This window comes from Lemur catta, chromosome 6 (assembly GCF_020740605.2).
Source record: "Lemur catta isolate mLemCat1 chromosome 6, mLemCat1.pri, whole genome shotgun sequence".
Classification (NCBI taxonomy): domain Eukaryota; kingdom Metazoa; phylum Chordata; class Mammalia; order Primates; family Lemuridae; genus Lemur; species Lemur catta.
In genome coordinates, this window is record NC_059133.1 from 7917861 (window position 1) to 7940495 (window position 22635).

The following is a 22635-nucleotide window of genomic DNA, read 5'->3' on the forward strand; positions in this document are numbered from 1 at the left end:
GCCTAATTGTGAAGTCTTATACTTTAGGTTCGAAAGAATCAATTGTACAACTATAGGATGGGCAAGACTAGTGTAACAATGGTGTAAGGAAAACGTGATTGACTGTTTTTTTTTTTTGAGACAGAGTCTCACTCTGGCTAGAGTGCCGTGGTGTCAGCCTAGCTCACAGCAACCTCAAACTCCTGGGCTCAAGCGATCCTTCTGCCTCAGCCTCTCAAGTAGCTGGGACTATAGGCATGCACCACCATGCCCAGCTAATTTTTTCTGTACATATTTTTAGTTGTCCATATAATTTCTTTCTATTTTTAGTAGAGATGGGTTCTCGCTCTTGCTCAGGCTGGTCTTGAACTCCTGAGCTCAAACAATTCACCCACCTCAGCCTCCCAGAGTGCCAGGAGTATAGACAGGCATGAGCCACCACACCAGGCCTGTGATTGACTTCTGAGACAAAATGTGATTGACTTCTTGGTTAGTATGGAGCCAAAAATTTTAGCTGACACATTCTAATATCCTTTAAAGCTTATTTTGAACATGCAATTAAATTCTGGTCTCAAGATATAAACAGAATATAATATGCAACTGCCATGAAGTCTTTCAAGGGAAGTGACAAGTTCTCTAATTTCTGCTACACAGAATACTGATGTGATGGTTGGGGCTGGAGCAACCATCTTAAAACATTAGGTGGAAACAACATATTGAAAATGGTGACCCATGCCTGTAATCCTAGCACTTTGGGAGGCCAAGGAGGGAGGATCACTTGAGACCAGGAGTTTAAGACCAACCTGAGCACCATGGCAAGACCCCATCTCTATAAAAATTACAAAAATTAGCCAGGCATGGTGGTGCATGCCTGTAGTCACAGCTACTCAGGAGGCTGAGGCAGGAGCATATGTGAATCCAGGACTTTGAGGTTGCAGCGATCTATGATGAGGCCATTGCACTCTAGTCCGGGTGACAGATCAAGATCTTACCTCAAAAAAAAAAAAAAAAGATGGAAGAATAAAATAGAAGTCTGCGTCCCTGATAAATTCAGAACCCACCATACCAGTCCTAGACCACCTATACAGATTTTTAAGAAAGATGTAAGAACTGTCTTCATGTATTTGAGAGAGTGGTTTGTAGACTAGAAGGACATTTTTATCATATTTTATTCTATAAGGCAGAAACAAGAATAAATTGTGTTCAAATTGCAAGTTCCCTTTAACAAAAACAGAATTTTCTGGTTTTGTAAGTTAGTACATTTTTTAAGATATAGAAAAGTACAGAGAATAAAATTACAAACACACCCACATACCCATTACCCAGATTTAATATATTTGCTTTGTCATTTTTTTCAAGTTTCTCTCGTTTTTAAAGAAATAAAATGCAGGTACAGTGAAGAATTGAGGTCCCCTGTCTAGCCCTTTCCAAAGGCAGTCTCTTCCTCTTTCTCCAGACGAAATCCTACCCTGGAGTCCATGTGTGCTTCACCTCCTAAAGAGAACTTAAATAATTCACTGGTTCTTCCTCCACTGACTGCCCCTTAGTTCAGTTGTGGTCTACCTACTATCTGCACAGGAGTCAGCTGGGATGCTTGTAAAGAAAATAGAGATCCCAGATCCCAATTAATGAGATTCTGTTTCATTAAGTCCAGGGTAAGGCCTGGGACTCTTCACTTTAAAAAGAATGCAAGGTGCAAATCAAAACCACAATGAGACTGCATTTGACATCCACTAGAATGGCTAAAATGAAAAATAGAGACAATAACAAGTATCGAGAATGTGGACAAAGTCAAACTCTCACACATTTCTGGTGGGAATATAAAATGATGTAGTCATTTGGAAGACAGCTTGGCAGTTCCTCAAAAGTTAAACATAAACCACATGATGCAGCAATTCCATTCCTAGGTATATAACTAAGAGAAATGAAAACATATGTCCACACAAAAACTTGTACACAAATGTTCATAGCAGCATTATTCATAATAATCAAAAAATGAGAACCACTAAAATATTCATCAACTGATGAGTGTATAAACAAAATGTGGTACATCCCTACAATGGACTATCATTCAGCCATAAAAAGTACTGAAGTACTGATAACATGCCCCAGCATGGACGAATCTTGAAAACATTATGCTAGCTGAAAGAGGTCTCACACAGAAAGAATGTACACTGTATGATTCTATTTATATGAAACATCCAGAATAGAATATTCTATAGAGACAATAGATTGTAGTGATGGTTGTGCAACTCTGCAAATATATTAAAAACCATTGTACTATATTTTAAATGAGTAAGTTTTACAGTATATGAAATATACTTAACAAAGCTGTTAAAATAAACACCCAAGCTAATTCTTGTTTTTTGTTTTTTATAATAGTATTTTGAGTTGCTAGGGTTTTTTGTTTGTCTGTTTTGGTTTCATTAATACTTTGAGAAAGCTAATTCTTATGCAAGCTCAAGTCTGACACACAGTCTGAAATAGTTCTTACAGTTCTAGACTCGGGTCTTTTCTCATTTTCCAGGACCCATCTATTCCTGTAATGCTGAAAACTCCCAAATGGACACCTTGATGTCCTCACTCTCTCTACTGATCTCCAAAATGCCTATTACATATTTTTCACCTGGACTGCCTGCAGGCCCCTCAGTATTTGAAAATCCAAACCCTCCACATCCAGTTAAAAACAACAATAACAACAGAAATAACATCTATATCCAATACTTTGTTCTTTCTCCTATATTTCTTGGTATCATCCAACCCATTCTTTCCAGATTTGTCTCTAAGTGCTCCCATCCCATTCTTCCTGAACATTTCCCCCATAAGTCCCCTCCTCTGCAGATCCACTGTTATTGCCTGATGTCAAGCCTATCTCGTCTTCTTGAGAAAACTCCTAACTGGCATCTCTGTCTCCATTTTAAATTCTGTTTGTAATCATTTCTCCACACTGCTGCCAGACTAATCTTTCTAAAACACACATCAGACCAGGTTTCTGCCCTGCTTAAAACCCTGCAACCCCATCGCACACACAGGATTCTATCTCTAACCTCATCTCCAGGGTCTCACACATACATATCCTGATGCTCCAACCATCTCTTCTCCAGAAACGTGTGTGGCTCTGAACATGCATGAAGCACCCTCTTCCTTCTTAGGTGTATCTTCTATACCCAGGTGACTTTTTTTCTTTTTCTCTTTAGAGACGGGGTCTTGCTCTATCATATAGGTATGATCATAGCTCACTGCAACCTTGAACACCTGGGCTCAAGTCATCACCACCATGTCTGGCTAATTTTTCTTATTTTTTGTAAAGACAAGGTCTCTCTCGCTATGTTGCCCAGGCTGGTCTCAAATTCCTGGGCTCAAGCAATCCCTCCCATCTTGGCCTCCCAGAGTGCTCGGATTACAGGCATAAGCCACCACACCTTGCCCCAGGTGACTTTTCTAAGACGTTTCTCTGACATAAGTAAACAACGTTGATTACTCTGCCATATAACTTCTTCGGATGGACTATTGAACTTAGCATGGCCTTTGGAGTCAGACATACCTAGACTCCAACTCAAATTATGTTTTTACCAGCTATGTAAACAAATGGGAAAAATACTTGTCCTGCATGGCTTCTTTTCCAATCTGCTCCTACAATGAAATCTTGTAATAATTTACTAAAGCAGATGCAGTCCAAGGCAGAGATATTCTAAACTAATAAAGCAAAAGACTTTTTTAAATGGTGTCTGAACCTTTTTCCTCTGCATCCCCCACCAAAACACAAACAAATCACCATGTTCCTGGAACACTGTGTAACAGTTATCTTGACTAAATGAGCATTTAATATTAAGAAAAGATCTTGAAATTCTTTATTTTGTCAATGAAACCAATTAAAACAGATAATTCAAATACTAACGTGTATTTTCTTTATGTCTAAATCATCTCAACTGTCTTTAGTGTTAAACAAATCAACAGATCACTTTATTCTTGGTAGACAAAGACTGAATTTACTTGTTACCTTTGACAATAATAAAGAATATTATAGATAAACTGTTGGCTTCCTGATTCAGTAAATATTTATTTATAGTAATTAGTAGAAACACATGGGCACTTAAATCCACAGTTATAATTTTAAACCTTATAGCTTATTTATTTTTATTGTTTTATTACACATATTTAAATATGTGTAAAAGAGAATATGATCACAAATACCCAACCACTCAGCTCTACGACAATTTTTTGTCATAGATTTCACTTTTTTCACAGATTTTAGATTTCACTTTAAAAACAAATATTCCAAGCCTATAACCGTAGAATCTCTACAACTAGTAAGCTAACATCAACTCATTTAGGATATCAACCTAAATTAGACTAAATTTAAAATGAGAAATGGCTGTGGAGTTGAAATTAAGCATTCTAATCCATCCTTGCTAAGAAATGTAAGAATATGTGACACCAGATCTGACTGGACACTGCTCTAGGAATGCTAGTCACTGTGCTAATTCATAGGTCCTTCCATGGGATCTACTTCCTCACCTATTGTTCTTGCTCTCCTACTTTGAAAGCTCAAGACCTAGTGGAAATCAGTCCAAAGGCTGGTGTGGGTCAATGAAATTCTCTTTAAGAATCTGAGTGTCAAGATATAGATGTTCCAGTCTATCTTCTACATCAACACCAGTTATAACAGAGCAAAGGATACAGTAATATGTGCATCTCATTTCCCTGCTTTAAAAATCTGCTGCCTATTCTTGAAACTCTTCAGCCTAAGATAATCTGGGCTCTGGTATGCCCTTCTCTTCAACCTGGCACCCAATACTGTAATCACTGTGTGGTCAATTAAAAATGACCTCACATTTTCTGCCAATCTTCCTATTGAGGGGTGTGATCTATTTCTCCTAGTCTTGAATCTGGGATGGTCCTATGACTTGCTTTAATTCAACAGAATGTGGGAGAAGTTAAAGCTGTGTGACTTCTTAGGCTGGGCCTTAAGATACCCATAGCTTCTGCATACTTGGAATGCTCCCTCCCTCTTGAATCCCAACCACCATACTATGCTGTAAGAAACCCAAGGCATGTAGACAGGTCATACGGAGGAGAATCCTGACACTTGGGTCAACAAGCTGAGCTCCCAGCTGACAGCCAACACCAACTGTCAGCCATGTGAGGGGGACCCTTTTGGAAATTTCTGGCCAAATGGGCCTCTAGACGACTGCAGCTCCAGCCACCACAACTTTGGAACAGAAGAACTACTCTGTTGAGCTCAGCCAACCACAGAATTGTGAGAAATAATAAAAGGTTGTCATGGTGGTAGTTTTAAAATACATATACACACTTTATTTTTTAGAATAGGTGTAGATTTACAGAAAGATTGCAAAGAGAGTTCCCACACATCCTAAACCCAGTTTCTGCTATTATTAACATCTTACCTTAGTATATCTGTCACAAGTAATGAACCAATATTGACACATTATAAGTAACTAAAGTCCATACTTTATTGAAATTTCTTTAATTTTTTTTTTAAGAGACAGGGTCTCACTATGTTGCCCAGGCTGGACTTGAACTCCTGGGCTCAAGGGATCCTCCCACCTCAGCCTTCTGAGTAGCTGGGACTACAGGCACAGGCCAACATGCCCGGCTATTTAAAAAAATTTTTTGTAGAAACAGGGTCTTGTTACATTGCCTTGGATGGTCTCGAACTCCTGGGCTCAAGCAATCCTTCTGCCTCAGCCGCCGAAAGTGCTGGGATTACAGGCATTAGCCACCATGCTTAGCCACTAAATTCTTTTTTAAAACTTTCTTATTATGAAAAATTTCAAACATATAAAAGTAAATACAAATGAACCCCTAGTTACCCATCACCAAGCTTCAACAGTTGTCAATGTTCTGCCATGTACACCTCCACCCCAATTGATTACTATTTTACAGTGGCATCAGATATAACACACCTAACATTGTAATTGTCATTTTTATCATAATTATAAATCATAGCACCCCTATCAGACATAGAACATCTCTATCTCCCCAGAAAGTTTTTTCATCTGCTTCCCTTTTAATTAGATCTTAAACAAATCCAGATGCCTTTTCTCAATTATCAACCTCCTCCACTTCTTGGCAGCATCTGAATTTACTGACTGAACCTTTTTCTTGAAATTTCTCTCTGTGATTTCTATGACGCAAACTATCCTAATCCATCCTCAAGTCATGTCAGTTTTACTTCCAAAATACACCTCAAGTCTGTCTCTCCTCCACTTCCAGGACCACTACACTAACACAGTCCTCTCTCTTCTCTCCCACCTGGGTGGCTGCAATGCCTTCTCACTGGGCTCCACTGCTGCCTCTCTCCAGTCCACTCTCCAGACAACAGCCAGAGCGACTTCTTAAAACACAAATCATACCCCACCAGTCCTCCACTGAACATCCTTCAATGGCTCCCCTGTGCACAGAGAATAAGCCCACGTTGCACATAGTAGCCTTTGAGGCCTTGCGAAGTCTCTGTCTCCCTCTCTGACCTCCTGCCACACCAGGCACACAGGTTTCTGAGAGTTCTTAGAAGAGGCCAAGGGCTTCTGCAGCTGTTTCCTGTGTCTAGAACACTGTTTGTCCTGCTCTTCACACAGCTGGCTCCCTCGCCTGTAGCTCTCAGCTGAAATGTCCCCTTCCCAAAGAGGCCTTCTTGGATTTGCCTATGCTTATCCTCCCAGCCACCCTCTATTACATCACTTTATTTTCTTTTCTTCATAGTACCATCATCTGTGATTATTGTCTGTATTGATATTTGTTTATTTGTGTCTGCCACTAAAATGTAACCACTTTGAGAGTAGGAACTATGTCTTTTTGCTTCATTATTCTACCCTATGCTAATGTGCTTCAGAATTATTTATTGGAAAAAAATGGATTTAGGCAGGCACAGTGGCTCATGCCTATAATCCCAGCACTTTGGAAAGTTAAGGTGGGAAGACTGTTTCAGCCTAGGAGTTCAAGACCAGCCTGGGCAGCATAGTGAGACCTTGTTTCTGCAAAATGAAAAAAATAAATAGCCAGGTGTGGTAGTCCTGCCTATAGTTCCAGCTACTCGGGAGGCTAAGGGGAGAGGATCACTTGAGCCCATGAGTTTGAGACTACAGTGAGCTATGATGATGCCACTGCACTCCAGCCTGGGTGACACAGTGAGACCCCGACTCTAAAAACATTAAAAAAAAAAAAAAAAAAAAAGCTATTCAGGCCGGGCGCAGTGGCTCACGCCTGTAATCCTAGCACTCTGGGAGGCCGAGGAGGGTGGATCGCTCGAGGTCAGGAGTTCGAGACCAGCCTGAGCAAGAGTGAGACCCCATCTCTACTAAAAATAGAAAGAAATTATCTGGACAACTAAAAATATATATAGAAAAAATTAGCTGGGCATGGTGGCGCATGCCTGTAGTCCCAGCTACTTGGGAGGCTGAGGCAGGAGGATCGCTTGAGCCCAGGGGTTTGAGGTTGCTGTGAGCGAGGCTGACGCCATGGCACTCAGTCTAGCCGGGCAACAGAGCGAGATTCTGTCTCAAAAAAAAAAAGCTATTCAGTAATTGAAAAATCAAGCAAGCTTTTTTTTTTAATTCCAAAAAGAAGGTAGAAACTGAGTTATAGCAAAATAAAATATTCTATATTGGTCCAATTACATGCTCACCAAGGGATCTTCCAATCACAATTTAGCTTTCTAGGGAGAAAATGTACTTGCCAGGGAATCCAAGAATTTAATCTTCCTTAACATTATACTGCACTATAAATTAATAAACTAGGATTTGGGGGAAGGTGTATGTGTACCTCAGAAATCCTAGGGTATACTGTATCCTGGGGGTCCTGGGTATGTGTGCTTTCCTGTGTGTGTTTGAGGCAGATGCCTACAGTGTATATGTATCTCACAGGTTCTGACTCATCTAAATGAGATTCAGGGTCTAGATGAGTCTGATGAAAGTCCAGAGGCTTTAGCTTTGGTTACAAAAAGAAGAAAGAAGTCTGGTGAGATGGGAAAGAAAAACCAAGAGGACAGGATGGTGTCTGTCCCTCCACCACCCAGGGACCAGATCATAGTCCTATAGAGGAGGGATTCAGGAAGAAGCTAAAGGAGTTGTTTTCAAGAGGTACTCGGAGACTCAAGGGCACCAGCTGTGCTTCTCTGAAGCCTGGCTGGCAAAGCACAACAGAGCTGATGAGAAAGGTTTGGCCCCCCCTAACCTCAGTGCATGACAGCATGAGGGAGACAGGCAGCAAAGAAGGCTATAATGGGAATCCAGTGACATTTTTTTCTTTTAAAAAATTTTGATAATTTATCAATGCAAAATTCACATAACATAAAATTAACCATTTTGAGTAAACAATTCAGTGTCACTTAGTATATAGTTGTCTCTCAGTATCCATGGAGGATTGGTTCCAGGACCCACAGGAATACTAAAACCCATAGATGCTCAAGTCCCTTAGATCAAATGGCCTAGTATTTGCATATAACCTATGCACATCCTCCTGTATACTTTTTAAGTCATCTCTAGATTACTTATAATACCTAATATGAGGCCTATATGTCACTTCATTTTCCTGGATTTAATGTAGTACTTGGCACATGGCAAATTCCAGTTTTGCTTTTTGGAACTTTGTGGAACTACTTTTTTTGCAAATATTTTTGAGCCACAGTTGGTTGAATCCATAGATTCCAGAGAAATAGAGGGCTGACTTTATTTACAATGTTGTGCAACCTCAACCTCTGTCTAGTTCCAAAACATTTTCATCAGCTCAAATGGAAACCTCATACCCATTAAGCAGTCACTGCCCACTCCCCTTCTCCACCAGTTCCCAGAAACCACCAATCTGCACTCCATCTCTATGGATTTATCTATTCTGGACATGCCATATAAATGGAATCATCCAACATGTGACCTTTTGTTTCTGGCTTCTTCCACTTAGCATGATTTTCTGGAGGTTCTCGGTGACAGCTTCACACCTTCCCACTTTTGCTCTGATGGAGGAATAAGCCTACCCACAGAGAGTCCTGGCAGCAGTGGCAGTAGGAAAGGATCCCCTCTGGTGGATCCAGAGTGGCAAATAATGCTGTGGGTGCTGGGGACTGTTCAGGAGACAACGTGAGAGACTCTCAGGAGCTCCGAGAAGAACTAGAGACAATTCTGAATGCAGAAAGAGGGAAGTAAAGGTGATACTAAGGGTCTCATGTAACCATGTTGAGAATGAGCCAGGGAAATTCAGGACATGGAGCCAGATATAAACAGAAATACAGATAAACACACAGATAACTATTTATATATAGGCTTTGATGATAATATTCCTTCAGCTTTAGACTGAAAAACCAAACCAAACAAATTACTGTTTAAAAATTTATAATAGAAAAATGTCTAAAAATTATCAATAACTACCTGTGTGCAGCAGGAATAAGGACCAGGCTTTTACTTTTTATCTTATTAGTTCTGATTTGTTTTAATTTCTTACAAGGATATATAACTTTCATAATAAAATTTAAAACATAGAGTACTAGTAGTCTAAAAATGAATCATAAAGTTCTTGGTAGTTCAGTAAAACTTGTTTTAAATTTGTCACATGCATTAAAAAAGTGTATTGAGAAGAAAAAAATATTCTCAATCTTAGATTAGGCTCTAATTGAAATCAATATAATTTCTAAATGCACCTAAAACAAAATACTCACTCTACTCATCTGCAGCCTCTACTGTTCAATTCTACTCAAACTGTTTGTACCTTTAAGTAATTTACTGACCTTGGAACCGCTTTCTTCCGATACTTCTCCCTCATTGGTTTGCATGGGAACAGACTGTGCAAAACTCTGCAGAAACTCACAAATACTGCCTAAAAGACGTAAGAAGAGAAAAAATATGTAAGAAGTTCAGGGCAAAATTTTGTTTTTTTAAAAAAGGTTTAGATTGAAATTCTGTCACTAAGACCGTGAATACCGTGAAGCAATGACCTTTAGTAACTTAGCTGTTTGTGTGTATACACACGTGCATTTTAGGTAAGAAAGAGGAAGGGAGAGAGGTAGGGAATAAATCTTCCCCCACTTGGGGGAGGAAGATAGGAAAGGTTTGTAGCATTGAAATATTAATAGCTCTAAATTTCTTTTTCTATCTTATTTGGCTTTTGGCAGAGATGATAGTGAAATTCTTACAGGAGACACCAACCTGCCACAAGGACACCCACTGAGGAAAGCAGTGCACCAGCTATTATGCTGCGGCAGGTCACCCTGCCTTGGTTATGCTAAGGCTATTGGAATTGGCCAGGTTTCTTGGGTTTATAATTTATATTCAACATTCTTGTTTTTTTATAACTGAAATTATTCAGATGCACTCTAATTGTTGATCCCATTTTTTTTAAAAGAAAATATGCTTAATAAACTAAATATCAGTTAATTTATTTTTATATGAGACTAGGCTACTACATACAAGGCAAGACAATAAAAAGTAGTAATTTTTCCCCTTAGAATAAAATAAGCCAAACAAAAGTTTGTTAAAATTTTATGAAATAAAGTGTGCCAAAAAGAAATTACTAAAAACTTACGCAACATTTTCATGAATTCATTAAATATGTAATTATTGAGGAAAAATTACTCAAACTGACACAAAACAAATCTCTATTGTAATACAGGTACGAATATTTACAAACCTGTTAAATACTTTAGAAGGCTCACACCTATAAAATATAGAAGGTAAAAAGATGCTCGTGGTGTACGCTTTTCTGTGTGCAAGGGAAATCTAGGTGTGCAAGAGAAATCTAGGTGTGCATCGGGGGCCTGGAGATCTGTTCTGATCCAGGCTCCTCTATAATCAGCCACAAGACCTAGGCCAAGAAGGCACTTCCGGAGAAGCCATTTCCTTGTCTGAAAGGGTTATCAAAAGATCTACTGTGCTCACCTAACAAGGGTTTTGGGGAACAAACATATATTTATGTGATGTGAAATGTAAAATCGATATAGCTACCTCTCAACTGACATCCATTCACTCACTCCCAGATTAATCAACATTGCCTGCTCCTACTGTAAAACACACAACTGATGTTCACAGCAAGTGAAACAGGCTTTTTCTAAGTTGATTATGTCCCTCACCTGTTTATAATAGTTGTGCCACCCCCCAAAATTGCTCTTTCTATAAAAATTAAGTTGATAGCATTTGAAAAACTCAATAACACATCCAGAAAGGTTTTGTATGCAAATTGCTTCACAATATCTTTAAGTTCTCCTACTTTACTGAAACAGAGACTGCTTTCATAGATGATGCATTACAGGGACAGCTGAACCAGAAAGACACCTTGGAACTCCATTCACGCTTCCGGGCCCACGCTCACGGACAGTCCTGGGTCCAGCACTGCCTACTGTCTGCTTGCCCCTTCAGATCAACGCTCTGTTCTTCTCTACCTGACCGTGTGCCCCAAGGGACTCACTCCATCACTGGGCTCTCTCATCTTCTGGCTGCCGGCTGGGCTAAGCCAGTGGGAGGCACTGACAGGAGGCAGGAGGGCAGTAGAGGAAGGAAGGCTGGCAGTGGTTGTGTTCCTCTATGAAAGGCCACTGCCCCCATCTTGCCGACTTCTCCTTCAACTATAGCTTTTTTACATTTATCCTTTCTAGATTCCCATATTTATCTGGCTCTTCTATTTTTCTCAAGTCTCTTTCTGGCCTGACTTGCCTGGCTAAATTAGTCCTCCCTTCTCTGACAGTCACTGCTCTTTCCCCTCACTGACTCCTCTGCACCCAATACTGACCTCTATCATCTATCCTCCCGGACCCTCCCTACTACCCCCCTCTTTTATGCTTTAACCAAGACTTTTGCCCCTACGCTCACTTCTGAAAATCCATCATCTCCCAACAAGATCCTATCCATTTGTTGTTAAGTGGGCACTTAAGTCTTACCTTCTCTACTACTACAGCCCTCGATTTTCCAATGTATTAGGGTAGAATAGTTAAGGGAAACCAACAAAGGCTACTAAACCACCCAGAGGCTGGCAACAGGGGAATCTTACCATTGCTAGGCTCAAAGGGGCAGGGAGCAGTGACTGGAATCTGGACAGATAGCTGTAGCTGTAACTGAAGAGTCAGACAGACCTGAATGTTTATTTGACATGTGATCTTGAGAAAATTACTCAGTTTGACTCAGTCTCAGTTTCCCTATTGAAACTTGGGTATAATAGTTATTCTGAGTATTAACTGATAGTGTATTTGTACTTGGTACATAATAGGTACTTAGTAAGTATATGCTGATCCCCAATCACAAAGCATCCTCTACTCCGAATTTTTACTCTCCTTTAGGCTCCCACCCCCACTGGCCTCTAAGCCATTTCCCTTGGAATGTGCTGTGAAAGAGGAATGTTTCTTCCCCTCTCTGGAGTTTTCACCCTGGGCCCCTCTCCCTTTCACACGCTACCCCCAGAGAAAGTACAAGATCTTACCATAATAGTGAATGTAGGAGGAGAAACAGGTGTGTGGAGCTCAGCCCCTTCTCATTTTCCCTTTTGGAAGCCAGCTGCCCCTGGGGAGCATGCTTCTCTGCTCCTGCACCCATAAATGCAGGACCCTCACAACTATCCATGACTAGGTAAGTCTGGAGAACTTTGAGGTTCAGTGTTAAGTTCACTTGCCTGTAGATGTAAGTCACATTCTCCAATACAGCTTTATTGGTAATAGAGTCCGTATTTTGGTCTCCCAAATGCCCTCCTCTTTTATCCTATTTCTCAATTTGTATAGAACTCGGTCAAGGGAAGGACAGTCCTATTCATCGGGTCTCAAAGAATGGTGCGTGGGACTAAAATCTTGATGAACAGACATAAAGCAAAATTCAAGGGAGTAAAATACATGTGGAATTTTTGAGGCTTCTGTTTAGGCTAGGATTTGGGGCCTTGGACTTTAAAGGGGGAAAAACTTTAAAAGGGGAAGCTTATGTTAGGCTTTTTACTGTTGTTTTTACAGTTGTGCACTAGCTTTTAACCACTGAGGCTGAATTAAAGAATTATAAACCATAGGCCACATGGTATTTTGACCTTAGCAGTAACTGTAGTTATGGCAACTTTGTCTTCAGTTAAGTGGCTGTTTCTATAGTGACAAGGCTGCAGGCACTAGGCACACAGCCTTAGCCAAAGGCTAGGGGCTTTGCAAGCCTTATCAGGAAACAAGCCGTAGTTGATTGTGGGGTGGCGGTGGTAGTGGTGGCACTGAAAACTCATTTAAACGTCGGCTCTACAGGTGGCCTCAGCATACACTAGTCACTCTGGCCTAGCAAGCAAATGCCAGCTGTGCTGGCCTCAGCAAAGGGAACAGGGCATTAGCAGGCTTGGGTGGCTTCAGTGTACAGAAGGCTGCTGCCTGACCTTGAATTATGCCAGCGCAGCTTTTCCTAAGCAGGCACGGCTGAGGTAAAGATTACACTTCAGAGAAAAGAGACTTTCTTTCTACAGGCATTTTAGACATTAGAAAGTAGAACAATTATTTCCGGCATATAAGCTGCAAAGCAGCTGAATTTCAAACACACAAATGCATTACAAAATCAGTGAAGTTCTATGTTTAAGGTGCCAATGCTAGGCTTACATAGGTGATTCAAAGCAGAAATGGAAATGAACTATACCTCATATAAGGAAGGAAAGATGGACAGATGCAAGGAAGGGAGGGAGGAAGGAGATTGGCACACCCTGGCTGACCCAGACTTACTGGTTAAAACCAATGTGCTAAGAGACAAAAGCTGGAGAATATTAGGGGAGGAAAACTTTTCCCCCACTCTTGAAGGTTCCTTCCACACGGGAAAATATCAATTATTTAGTGTTCCTGGCTTTATCATATCCCTGACTCATGCTGTCAGTGGTGAAGTGACTTATCTAATTAAGTCTGGAAGAAGAAACTGGACCTATACGGTCCAGGCCCCTGCCCTCCCCTTTCCCTTGGGGGCACCTGTTCCGCTCTGCTCCTCCGCTCCTCTAGGAGGCAGGTTAATCCCAGACTAGTGCTGCTGGGTGAATAAACCCGGTTAGTCCTGGAACTCAGCTTTAGGAAGCCTATTTGCCCTTAGGTTTCAGCTAGTTCTCCAAAGTCGACGTTTTTAATAATAAAAGTGAAAATTTGATCTCCACCTGCTTGTCCCATGTCTCTGTTGATTCAGAATTTGGGAAGGGAAGAGAGTATTTTTTATGGGTCCCATTCAATCCCAATTTATAGCTGAAACTTATCCCCTCAGAATTAAGTTCGATTTTCTGTATCAGCCTTACCTTCCCAAGTAGCCCATTACCATAGTATCAATAACATAGTTTCACTTCCTAAGCTTTGCACTAACCTCGTTTCTAGTTACTCTAATGTACACACTATTCTGCGCTTCCCTCACACCCTTCCATTCCTTCCACACACGTGCCAATACCTATCTATGTATACCCCCCGTCCACACCCTGCTGGAAATCCCTTCCCTCACCAACCCACATCTCTGTTTCTATTCTCCAATTTTTATTTCTAAAAATCTTTCCTGATTAACACCATATAATCTATTTACTCGGTCATAACGATACCTATTTTTCTTTGTTCTTTATTTTATTTGCTCTCATTTGTTGTTATTATTGCAACTATCCTTAATAGTTTTTAACGTGTTTCTTGAAAAAGTCTTGAAGACATTCTTGTTTGAAGGCATGGCTTATAGTGTGTCTAAGGATCTAAGTCGATTTTACTGTCCTTTTGACAAAATGTAAGGAGAATAAAGTAGGCAATGCAGAAGCATATGGTCACCTAAGGATTCCACTTGGGAAGTGACAAACGGTCTCTGTGTTGGTGCTAACAGACTCACGAACAAGTCAACGCAAAGCTCATTTATGTAAAAACCAACTGGAGGAGTAAACAAATACTGCCAAAGCTCTCATAAGACGATGTGACAACACAAGTGTTTGATTTCTGCTTCAGAACAACACTGCACCTCAGAGTAGTCACCAGTTTGCCATATGTGGTGAGTGGTGGACAGTCTTGACCTGGCACAGTGCTTGGCATACACAAGACAGGACTCAACAAATGTTAATGACTAAATACAAGTAATGTCATACAGCATCTGTGCAAGGTCTTCTATGAAAGTTGGCAAATAGGTTAATATTTTCCAGTCCCTCCAGGATCCAGCCCTCACCTGTCTCCCCAGCCACAACTGCCTGGTCTCTTTGCTCCTTTTTTTTTTTTTTAATTTTTTAATTTTTTTATTTTTTTATTTCAGCTCATCATGGGGGTACATAAGTTCAGGTCATATACATTGTCCTTGTCCTGCCCATCCCCCCGAGTCAGAGTTTGTTCCAGCCATACTGAACTACTTACAGCTTTGCCAATATGCCAGATTGTTTCAGGTTTCCATGTTTTTGTTCATATAACTCCCTCTGGCTTTCCCTCCCCCAATGCCACCAGGGAACACCCTCCTCGTCACTTGAGAAATCAGCTTTATAAAGTATTTCCTCATCCATCCCTAGCAAAGGTAAGGATTCCTTCCTCAGTGCCCCCCGTGGATCTTGTTTGAATTCTATTATAGGATCTGTAATACTTTATTGGATTTATTTGCTCAAATAGATGCCTCTATGTGATAGGGATTAGATTGTCAACCCCTTGATACTAGCCACTATATCTTGTTAATCTCTGTACTCATCGTCTACTTAAAACTGTGTACCTGGTATTTAATATGTATTCAATAAATTTCTATGTAAGAATGACTGAATTAGTCAACTATAGTGATTTTTATTTAAAATGCAACAGATATCAATTCAGTAAACATTTACTGTGCCTCTAGCACATGCCAGATGGTGCTGGGCTAGTGTGGTGTACTAGAGTGAGCTGAGGCTTTGAAGGAGCAGAATCATTCTTCTTTATCAGTTACTAGCTGTGTAATCTTGCTCAAGTTACTTAACCTTCTAATCCTCAGTATTTTCATCCATAAAACTGAGTAGGAAGAGGTGTTAGGACGATTAAATTAAACTACGTATGTATAGCTCTTAGCAAGGTGTCTAGGAGCAGCCCACAGGCATTAAAAATAAGTTAGTTCCTTTCTAAGAAGCCTCAAAGGGTTTATAGACCAGTAGAGGAGACAGAAATAAATAACTTTAATGTGAAATAATAAATAATTTATTACTGTAATAACAACAGGTGCACTTAGAACACAGATGAAAGAGAATTTGTGCCAAGAGAGTCTGGGAAAAGGGGACAAGAGGAAAACTACAAAAAGGAAGAGTAGAGAGTTGCATTCTTCTCCCTTCTTCCAAACTCTAAGCAAAGAGAAAAGCATCAACCAAGGCACAAAGCCATGGAAAAAAAAACTACATATCTAGGAAACAAAAAGTTGTCTGTTAAGACTTACAGATAGGGATTCACCGAAAAAGAAGCCAGAAATGGTGATTGGAATTAGATTTTGAAGGGGTCTGTAGAACCGCATCTGTAGCTACAGGATGCCATGAGAACTGTTTAAGCAAAGGTGTGATCTGAGTAAGTCTATCATTTAGAAAGCTAATGTGGACTACAGACTGAAGCAAAGGAACGGTGAGAGGCAGAGAAGCTAGAAATATACTCACAAAAAAACCCTGGAATTGCTAATTCTAATAACTAAGATCTAGCTTTCCAGTATGAGGCATCAAATGTCACTATCCCTCTATACCAGTGCTTTTCCAAGGGACCTACCACACAGTAGGAATGCAAGGGGCTAATGTGTTTGTTGGCCACTTTACACATCCTTCTGTAAGAACTCGGGAAAGGAGCAATAGTGTCAGAAAATACTTTTCTTCTTTTTAAGATGAGGACTCTTCCATTTCTTTTCTTTTTCAAATTAATTAATTAATTATATTTCAGAATATTACAGCAGTACAAACACTTTGGTTACATATATTGCCTTTGCACCCCCAGGTCAGAACTACAAGCCTGCCCAACCCCCAGATATTGCGCACCGTACCCATTAGATGTGAATTTACCCATCCCTTTCTAACCTTCCCTCCCTTTTTTTTTTTGAGACAGGTCTCACTCTGTTGCCCCAGCCAGAGTGCAGTGGTGTCATAGTAGCTCACAGCAACCTCAAACTCCTGGGCTTAAGCGATCCTACTGCCTCAGCCTCCCAAGTAGCTGGGACTACAAGCGAGCGCCACCACCCCCAGCTAATTTTTCTATTTTTGGTTGAGATGGGGTCTCGCTCTTGCTTCAGGCTGGACTCAAACTCCTGAGCTCAAGCCATCCTCTGGCCTCGGCCTCCCAGAGCGCTAGGATTACAGGCGTGGGCCACTGTGCCGGCCGAGGACTCTCCCATTTCATCGCTGGCACACGTACACGGTGGATGTGCATTTTAAAAACTTACCTTTGACAGTATCCTGGGGCAACACAAGCCCGTGCAGATGAATCTAGGTTATATTCAGTGCAAAAAACCAAAACCCTGAAAAGAGAGAAAAATCACAGTGAGCCGCATGCTCAGAGCAAGATGCCAAGGGAAGCAGCGGCGCAGGCAGCCTGGGGACATGCAGCCACTGCGCTCACCTGCTATGGTCTCTGGGCCCTCGGCCTAACCTTGCAGGCCTCAGCTTCCTCATCCAACAGTGGGAACAATAACAGTGTGTTCCTTACATACAGGGTGCTTTCGAAGTTTAAATGAAATAGGTTAAAACTCTTAGTACAGGATAGGGCACCAAACACATGCTCAATAAAAGGCAAGGCGTTATTACGAACGTGAACTGAAGCCAGGTGCAGTGGTACACCCATAGTCCCAGCTACTCAGAAGGTTGAGGCGGGAGGATCGCTTGAGCCCAGGAGTTCAAGGCATCACCTGCACTCCAGCCTGGGCGACAGAGTGAGAACTTGCTTTGTTTAAAAAAAAAAAAGAACATGAACTGAAACACTTTCTGAAAAAACATTAAAAGCTATATTAAACTTTCTCTCTCTCTCTCTCTCTCTCTCTCTCTGAGACAGGGTCTTGCTTTGTTGCCCAGGTTAATGTGCAGTGGACAACTCATTGCAGCCTCAAACTCCTGGCTCATGAGATCCTTGGGCTTCAGCCTCCCAAGTAGCTGGGACTACAGGCTAGTCCCACCAAGCCACCTAATTTTTTAATTTTTCTGTAGAGATGGGATCTCGCTATGTTGCCCAGGCTGGTGTTAAACTCTTAGCCTACCAAAGTGCTGGGATTACAGGCATGAGTCACCACGCCTGACTTATTATTTATTTTACTTTTGTTTATTTTACAAGAAAAACACCAAATTGCCTTTCCATGTCTCTATCTGGAAGTCTCCCAATCACTTCAGATTCAACAGGTCCCTAACTCCACCCTCCCTCCCTACCCAGTCCCTGACACTCCTCCTGGACTTCTCACCCTACCCTAGAACCCTCATATCAGCCTGTCAGCAAGTCCGATCATTTCTGCTTTCAAAGTGTGTTTCTCAGCTCCAGTCACAATTCTTTGTGTTCACTGCCATCATCATTTCTTATACATGAAAGCCTCCTAGCTGGTCTCTGGTCCTAGTCTTGCTCTTCCCCAATCCATTCCCCAATAATGGCTGGAATGGCCTCTTCGAAATCAATTCATAACAAGTTGCTAATAAATTCAGTGAAAATTTTATTCATTTCATAATGGAATGTCTATGAAATATAACTTCATATAATGTGAATATACAGATACATGCACATATATGAAATGGCCAGTCCCTTCATTTTACAATGGCACAAACAAATGCCAAAAGCACGTGCTGTGCAAGGTTAGACCTATCTGTGTGTGAAGGTGGTCAAAGCAATGGTGAGCCCAGCAAAAGCTTATCTGTGATCGATGTCTACACCGCTGTCAGAAAGCTGTCACTACTCGGAAGTCGGCCCCTTAGTTTCACAATCAACCTAATGCTTCTGTCTAAGACAGTGTGTTCCATTCCCCATGGCTCTGGGTTGTAAGGTATAGCCTCAGCCCCACGTTATGCACAGTGATAAGGTGGTGCTATATATAGTAAATCCTGAAAATATCTCCCTGCCCTCTTACCTGTCATCGCCTCTACTTTGGCTTACTTTAGAGTGTTTTAATCAATAAATCTGAGATGGAATTGTGTTGTGATGAGAATCAGAAATATTTTGTCTCCCTATCCCCCTACTAAACACACTGCTGCTCCAGCACTCTTTCTTTCTCAAAAGCAAATCTGGCCTCTGGGTATATTGCTGCTTAAATTCAGTCAATAACTGTCTATTACCAAGATCTCTCCAGACCCATCATCACTTCCTGTGGACTGTGTGTAGTTTCCTTGCCCATGACACAGGCACTGATATCCGATGAGGGCCCTCTGCCTAATTCCCTTCCACTTGTCTTTTAGGTGTTATCTCCTGGAATTTCTTGTACCCTCCTTGGCTGGACAAAGTGTTCCTCCTCTGAGATTTATCATTCTATATTGTTAATGTCCATGGGCCTGTTTTCTTCACTCAATAGGAACTCCTTGATGGCAAACACTATGTCTTACACATCTCTGAATTTGGTATTGGATAGGAGCTCAATAAATATAAGCTGCACTGAATCCCGATGGGACCCCAGCAATTCAGTAATTCAATGTGGATGCACCTCCACTCAACAGCACTGGTGAAAGGTCAAGAAGTTACCTGCAACTTCCAAGATGGCTCTGGTCCTCATGGAGCACTCAAGACTGTGGTTATGTCTGACCCTCAGCACCTCAGAGAATTACTGGATTCTCTAACTTTTTGTCAACTGCAGACTATCAAGAGAACACTAATTTTTAGTTCCTTATTCTGATTAAAGTTTCTGCCTAGGCTAAAAAATAACTTCTCTAGATACATCATTAGTCCAAATTCTGTACCAACTTTATAAAGTAGCCCATTATTACACATCTTCTTCTTTTTTTTTTTTTTTGAGACAGGTTCTTGCTCTGTTTCCTGGGCTAGAGTGCAGTGGTGTCATCATAGCTCACTGCAAACTCAAACTCCTGGGGTCAAGCAATCCTCCTAAGCAGCTGGGTCTAAAGGTGTGCGCTACCACACCTGGCTAATTTTTCTATTTCTTTTTGTAGAGATGAGGTCTCATTCTTGCTCAGGCTGGTCTCAAACTCCTGACTACAAGCCATCCTCCCGCCTTGGCCTCTCAGAGTGCTAGGATTAAAGGTGTGAACCACTGTACCTGACCCTACATATCTTCTTAATAGACAAGTTTAGAAGGAGACAGTGACCAACTCAGTCCTTTGCCTGCTTGGTAGTGGGTCTCAGACATTTGCCAGCACTCAGTGAGGAAAAAAAGGAGTTAAAGCAGAGGACAGGCAGACTAGGGAAACTGGGCAGTTTTCCAAGTACTCTTGAATACGGTTTTTAATAGAACAGCTTCATTACTTTCTCTGCAAGGCTGCGAACCTCTGTATTAGGTGTGCTCATATTCAAGATAAACAAAAAATTAATTCTAAAATCAATATTTTCATTATACAGTTGAAACTATCTACAGCAGTGTTTTCCTTCTAAGGTATGAATAACGGCAAATTCCTTCAAAACATCATTTTGAAATGTTCAGAACTACATTGAAATCCTACCATCTGATCATGTGTAGCTACAGCAGTAAAACTAATTGAACCACTCCAGTTTCCTCTGTCTTCTTGCAGAGTAACCAGACTGATCTTGGGATTCACACAGGGGGAGGGAAGGTTCAGTGGATCTTGGATTACATCAATTCCCAGGCCCTGCTAAACTGCAAGCAGACTTCAGGAATCCTTCCAACGCTAAGTACCTAACTCAACTTACAGGATGTAATTAGAACTAAAGCTTTCCTAAGGAATATGGCAAGCTGAAAGAAATACATATTCAACAAACTATATTTACTTTACTAGTATCACCTCTGATATGGCACGGTTTTAATTTTCAAACTTGACTATTCAGGATGATTCTTTTAAATTTAATTTTAATTCTCATTTAAAAGATTCAGGCGGTATGAATAAGGCTCTTGACCACTGTCCCCTCTCCCCCCATCCCTATTTTCCCAGGACAAACCACTGTCATTAGTTTGAAATCCAGTATAATTCTTGGGATGCAAACTATTACAAATGCACTAAAAACTTTTAACTGAGTCACAAATAACTCTGAAAACCCTGACTGCCCACATCGTTGGCAACTGTCTTAACTTCAACCAAGATCTCCAGAAGAGACGTCTTAAGTGAGGCAGCAGAGGTGAAGGAGGAGCAGAACACCAGCAAGGAGGCCTGGAAGGTCTTCCCAGGAGGTGAGCAAAGACGCCCAGAGACAGGAGGGTACAACCTGTCCAGCTCTGTGAGCAGGGCACCTGGCCCAAGTGGGGAGATACCTAGTTGATTAAGTAACACAAATAATAATATCAAAAGCCTATGGAGCACAGGTGAAAGCAAGTCTGCTGCAAGTAGATGGGTTTATTTAGCCACCAATACACAAGAGATTTACTATTGTTCCAGGATCTGAAAATGCTACCTTTGCCGGGGTACCTGCCTGTCCTCTGCTACCCCTACTTCCATTCAACACTTCAGAAATTCTGTAAAAACGTTCAAGTCTGCCCATTCCTAAAAACATCCCCCTTTAATCCTAAAATCTGTTCTAGCTATCGTGCTCTTCCTTCCCTCTTTCCTCTCCTAGTCAAGCTTCTGGAAAATGCAGTTTATATTTGGCTTTCAATATCCTTCTCTCCCATTCACTGCAATTTGATTTCTGCCTATCGATCCCAGTTGTCAAATACAGTGGATAGTATTCAATCATTCCTGTTTAACCTCTCTCTAGCATTTAAAAATCAGAACCACCTGGAACTTGTCATTCAGGCGCTTCCTTCCTACCGTGATATCAAGGATATTGCAGGACGGCACGGTGGCTCCCACCTGTAATCCTAGCATTTGGGGAGGCTGAGGCAGGAGGATTCCCTGAGGCCAGAAGTTAGAAACCAGCCTGAGCAAGAATGAGACCCCATCTCTACTAAAAATGGAAAAATCAGCTGGGCGTGGTAGTGCATGCCTGTAGTGCCTGTAGTTCCAGCTACTCGGGAGGCTGAGGCAGCAGGATTGCTTGAGCCCAGGAGTTGGAGGCTCCAGTGAGCTATGATGACACCACTGCACTCCAGCCTGGGCAACACAGCCAGACCATGTCTCAAAAACAAAACAAAAAACCAAAAACGATCCTGCAGGTCCAGTCACTGGGCCAGGGCACCCTGTTTTAGTTCCTGGTCTCCTGGTTGTATGTGGGTCCTCCTGTGTCCCTAGGTTTGCAGCCTGCTTGTTCATCATGTGCAAGGTGGAGCAGTATGGTGGAGGGGCTGCTGCTGCTGTACACAAGAGACTGGGGGACAGGGTCGTGGAGAGGGAACCAAATTCAACCCCTGGCTTCAATGATTGTGCTTAGTTGTGATGCTCAATCTGACATGGAGCATGGTTAGTCCCTCTAGCCCACAGGAAGGGCCCAATTTATTACTTTCTTTACCTCTTAGACTATTTCTTTCCAGCCTCTTTTCTTGGACAGTCTTTCTCCCTCTGTCCTTTTCCTACTGGTGTATTCCTCAGGAGTTCATACTCCCCCTTCTCTTTTTATCATATGCACATGCCCTCACTCTTTCTCATAGATCTAACCACCACCTAGACTTGATAGCTCCCGAATTATTATTCTGGTTGTTTTTTTAAATTGGTTTTCTTACCCTCGAGGCCCACCCCTTCCCCACTGCCATGAGAATTACTTTTAAAAAATACAGC

The 22635-nt window shown here is 41.4% G+C and overlaps 1 long non-coding RNA gene across 1 annotated transcript in view; it reads right to left on the minus strand.

The window, feature by feature from the left end:
• Positions 1 to 22635, minus strand: part of LOC123640330 — a 92811-nt gene that overhangs the window by 14247 nt on the left and 55929 nt on the right. The window contains exons 2-3 of the long non-coding RNA XR_006735948.1: positions 17277 to 17351; positions 9716 to 9804 (exon numbers count right to left, since the gene is read on the minus strand). This is a non-coding gene — a long non-coding RNA (uncharacterized LOC123640330). The remainder of the gene's footprint in view (positions 1 to 9715; positions 9805 to 17276; positions 17352 to 22635) is intronic.